Source organism: Chamaea fasciata, unplaced genomic scaffold (genome assembly GCF_029207755.1).
Source record: "Chamaea fasciata isolate MVZ Bird 193981 ecotype frontalis unplaced genomic scaffold, bChaFas1.0.hap1 SCAF_294, whole genome shotgun sequence".
Lineage (NCBI taxonomy): Eukaryota > Metazoa > Chordata > Aves > Passeriformes > Sylviidae > Chamaea > Chamaea fasciata.
Window position 1 is genome coordinate 17,501 of NW_027094379.1, and position 5,000 is coordinate 22,500.

The window sequence follows — 5,000 nt, forward strand, 5'->3', positions numbered from 1 at the left end:
GACCTTCTGTCCGCGGCCGGACTTAGTTCCTGGGGTAGACCAGCTGTCCGCGGCCGGAGTTGTTTCCTGGGGTAGACCTGTTGTCGGCGGCAGCACCTGCTCCGTGGCTGCAAATCCCCTGGGTAGACCTGTGTTCCGCCGCCGGCCTTTGGACCTGCCGCTCGGCTCCTGCCCAGACCGGCTGTCCCGGGCCCGAGTCGGGACCCGATGCTCAGATCCCGGGCGGACCCGTGTTCCCCGGCCGACCTTACCCTGGCTAGACCCGTTGGCGTCCGCGGCCGGCCTTCGGACCTGGCTCGCCCGAGCCCTGGGTGGACCGGCTCTCCTGGGCCGCCCGGCCGAGGCCCTGGCCGCCTCGGCGCCTGTCAGCCTGCTCCTCGCCCTGCCGCCGCTGCCGCTGCGCCGACCGCGTCGACGGGAGAAGAGCCGCGGGCGGGAAAAGTTTGAAAGCGGCGCCAGGGAGGCTGAGGGTGGAGGGCGGGGCGCCCCCAGCCGTCGCCGGGCGGGGGCGGGAGACGGCTGAAGGTGGGGGCGGGAGACGGCTGAAGGGGGCGCCGAGGAAGCCGAGGGTGGAGGGCGGGGTGCCCCCCCTCGGCCGCTGATGGGCGGCAGCCGCACACAGGGCAGGGGCAGGAGCGGGCTCGGGGCGGGGAGAGAGGGCATGCGACTCTAAGGGTGCCTGCGCACCCGCCTGCCTGCCTGCCTGCCTTCCTGCCTGCCTCTGTGTGTGTGTGTGTGTGTGTGTGGGCGTGTGGGCGTGAGGGGGTGTGTGCGTGTGGCAGCACGAGAGGGCGGCATCGGGGCGTGAGCGTGGGGGAAAGGGGGGCGGGGGGAGGGGCCGTGTGTGTCACCGTGTCCATCTCCGCGAACGCGGGCTTCGTGCCGGCGCCTTCGTGCCGGCCCCGGGCGCCTCGGCCTCGAGCCCCCACGGCCCCCTGGACCCGCGCCGAGGGCCGAAGACCTCTGCGGACCGTGAAAGAACCGGCCGGAAAGCGGCCGCCCGCTTGCCCGCCGCCCCGCCACGGCCTCGGTCGGGGGGGAGGGAGCGTGGAGGGGGGGCGGGGTTCGGGGCCGGGGGCGGGGCGGGGCGGGGCGGGGCGCGGACTGGGGCGGGACGAGGCGGGGCGGGGTGCCGGCGGCGTGGTGCCAGGTTCGGCCCGCACGTCCCTGCTGCCCCTTCCCAGCTGTTTCCCCATAGGTTGTGGTGGGGGGGCGGGGCCGCGTAGAATCCCGGGGGGGGGGCGGGCGGGCCACGACCTTTTGGCGGCACGGCGTGTCAGTGGGCCGAGGGCCAGGCGGGGCGCAGCCGGCCGGGAGGGCTCTGGGCGGGAAAGGAAATGAATTCCAGTTTGCCGAGAGTATTGTTCCCCAGAAAAGCTTCTTGTCCCGAGCCAGAGGGAGAGCCGTTCTTCCAGCACATGTAAAAAATGAGAAAATAATAAAAAAGAAAGGGGGGAGGGGGGAGAGAGGAGTCGGTCGAAAATAGGTGTTGGTCGCGAGAGAGAGCGGCCTCGTCGGGAGGCCAGGTCTAGCCCGCTCGGGGGCCAGGCGCGGCCGCCGGCCGCCGCCGGAGAGCCCGGCGGGGCGCCGCGGCGGCGACGCGGAGAACAGGTCTAGCCCCGCTCCCGGGGCGGCCCCGGGACGCCGTCTCTACCCGGCTCCGGGGCGGAGAGGCCGGCGGCGGAGAGGTCGCGGCGCCGCGGCGGCGACGCGGAGAACAGGTCTAGCCCCGCTCCCGGGGCGGCCCCGGCCGGCCGGGCCTACCCGGCTCCGGGGCGGTGAGGCCGGCGGCGGGGAGGCCGGCGGGGCGGCCACGGTGGCGACGCGGAGAACAGGTCTAGCCCCGCTCCCGGGGCGGCCCCGGCCGGCCGGGCCTACCCGGCTCCGGGGCGGAGAGGCCGGCGGCGGAGAGGCGGCGGCGGCGGCAGCGGCGGCGGGCGGCGACGCGGAGAACAGGTCTAGCCCCGCTCCCGGAGCGGCCACGGCCGGCCGGGCCTACCCGGCTCCGGGGCGGAGAGGCCGGCGGCGGAGAGCCGGCGGCGGGCGGCGGCGACGCGGAGAACAGGTCTAGCCCCGCTCCCGGGGCGGCCCCGGCCGGCCGGGCCTACCCGGCTCCGGGGCGGAGAGGCCGGCGGCGGAGAGGTGGCGGCGGCGGCGCCGCAGCGACGCGGAGAACAGGTCTAGCCCCGCTCCCGGGGCGGCCCCGGCAGGCCAGGCCGAGCCGGCTCCGGGGCGGAGAGGCCGGCGGCGGAGAGGTGGCGGCGGCGGCGGCGGGCGGCGACGCGGAGAACAGGTCTAGCCCCGCTCCCGGGGCGGCCCCGGCCGGCCGGGCCTACCCGGCTCCGGGGCGGTGAGGCCGGCGGCGGAGAGCCGGCGGCGGGCGGCGGCGACGCGGAGAACAGGTCTAGCCCCGCTCCCGGGGCGGCCCCGGCCGGCCGGGCCTACCCGGCTCCGGGGCGGAGAGGCCGGCGGCGGAGAGGTGGCGGCGGCGGCGGGCGGCGACGCGGAGAACAGGTCTAGCCCCGCTCCCGGGGCGGCCCCGGCCGGCCGGGCCTACCCGGCTCCGGGGCGGAGAGGCCGGCGGCGGAGAGGTGGCGGCGGCGGCGCCGCGGCGACGCGGAGAACAGGTCTAGCCCCGCTCCCGGGGCGGCCCCGGCAGGCCGGGCCGAGCCGGCTCCGGGGCGGAGAGGCCGGCGGCGGAGAGCCGGCGGCGGGCGGCTGCGACGCGGAGAACAGGTCTAGCCCCGCTCCCGGGGCGGCCCCGGCCGGCCGGGCCTACCCGGCTCCGGGGCGGAGAGGCCGGCGGCGGAGAGGCGGCGGCGGCGGCGGGCGGCGACGCGGGGAACAGGTCTACCCCGCTCCGGGGGTGGCCACGGCAGGCCTGGCCGAGCCGGCCCCGGGGCGGAGAGGCCGGCGGCAGCGGGCGGCGACGCGGAGAACAGGTCTACCCCGCTTCGGGGGCGGCCCCGGCAGGCCTGGCCGAGCCGGCTCCGGGGCGGAGAGGCCGGCGGCAGCGGGCGGCGACGCGGAGAACAGGTCTACCCCGCTTCGGGGGTGGCCCCGGCAGGCCAGGCCGAGCCGGCCCCGGGGCGGGGAGGCCGGCGGCAGCGGGCGGCGACGCGGAGAACAGGTCTACCCCGCTTCGGGGGCGGTCCCGGAAGGCCAGGCCGAGCCGGCTCCGGGGTGGAGAGGCCGGCGGCGGAGAGGTGGCGGCGGCGGCGGCGGGCGGCGACGCGGAGAACAGGTCTAGCCCCGCTTCCGGGGCGGCCCCGGCCGGCCAGGTCTTACCCGGCTCCGGGGCGGGGAGGCCGCCGGCGGAGAGGCCGGCGGGGCGGCCGCGGCGGCGGGCGGCGACGCGGCGACCAGGTCTTCCCCGCTTCGGCTGGACTTTGGCGGATTTCCGCGGGGGGGCCGGGTAGACCTGCTTTCCGCAGCGCGGCTGGAAGTCCACCAAGGGGTCGCTGTTCTCGCCATCCTCCGGTTACGTCTAGGTCGGCGGCGGCGCACGCCGGCGCCGCGCCCCGGTGGCGTCGACTCGACGTCTTGGAGGCGCTCGGGGCCTCGGACCCGTCTGTCCGTCTACTGGGAGCGGGTGTGACGGGCCGCATCCCCGCAGGCTGGTGCAGTGCCTGTGTCCGAGGCGGACGCGAGAGCGGCGGCCGCGCGTGCGGTCGCCGGCGCGAAGGGAAGGAAAAAGAGTGCGCCGCCTGACGCGGGACGAGTCGCGTGGCTCTGTCCCGGTCCCCCCGTCTTGCCCATCGAGAATGGGTACAGAACCGTGTGAGGTACAGAGAGACAAGGGTTGAGAGAGAGAGACAGAGCCCGAGAGGAGGAGAGAAAAGGGCCGCGAGCCGTGTTCCTCTTCGGTCCGGTTGTTGACTTCAGGGGTGGGGCGAGGGCCCTCCCCAAAGTGTGTATTCCCTCCGGGGATGGTGGCGGGCGAGGCGGCGGCGCCTCGTCCCTTTTGCTGCCCGGCCTTAAGCCGGCGCCCCGCCCTGCCCGCGGGTGCGTTCTTTTCCGGCCGGCCGTGCTCTTTGCGGTCGGCTGCCGACGGCTCGACGAAGGGTGCGTGACACCGGGGCTCGGCGGTGTCGAGGCCGCCGGGGCCTTTTCTCCCCCGGCCTTTCCCGAGAGCCCCGAGGACGGGCCCGGCTTGCCGAGGTGGCGCCGCCTCGTTCCTCGCGCCTCCCGACTTGTTTTGCCCAGCGTGTGTCGTCCGTGTCGGAAGTGCCGCGGGGACGTGCCGTGGGGCGCGCGGCCTTGCCTCGTCCTGCCCGGTTGCTCCAGGGGCTCGGTGACGGGAGTCGGCCGACGAGTGGCGAGGGGTGCGCGGGGTGGCGGCACCCCGCTCTCCCTCCCTCCCGGAGCCGTGCGTTGTTCGAGACCCCCTTCCTCGGCCTTAAGCCGGGGAGCCCGCGGAGCGGGCCGAGTTTTTCTGCGTGGCTGGCGGCCGGCCGCGGTGGCCGGGCCGCCTCGGCCCTGCGGACCCCGAACCCGACAGAGTGCCCCGAGATACGTCGCGGGCGGGGCGGCGGCGCCCCGCCCTCCCGTCGGGTGGTGACCGGCGCGATCGAGCCGCTAGGCCCGGGCGGCCCGTGGTGTCGGGCCTGCCCCGGCTGCCGTGGCTGCCGGCTCGGGGGCTGGGTTTTGCACGCGGGGTCCGCTTTTTAGGCCTGCGGGCGGAGTGGGGGCCGCCCGCCCGGCTTTTTTTTTTTTTTCTTTCCGTTGTTTTTCTCTCGCGGCCTTAAGCCGCGGCACCGAGAAGCGTGCGCGACGAAGGGTCGTGGGCCGTGCAGGCGAAGGGAAGAGAAAGCGAGAAAATGCGGTGGCGGAGGTGTGGAGGAAAGAGAAACGAGAGAGAGCGAGGAGTAAGAGGCGCGGGCCTCGTTTGCCACCCTCTGCCCGGGCCCGCGACCCCCGTGGCTTAGCACGGGTCGCGTTGACGCGCTGCTGTGGGTGCTTTTTGGTTGTTGTCTTTTTTTTTTTTTTTGTTTTTCCGC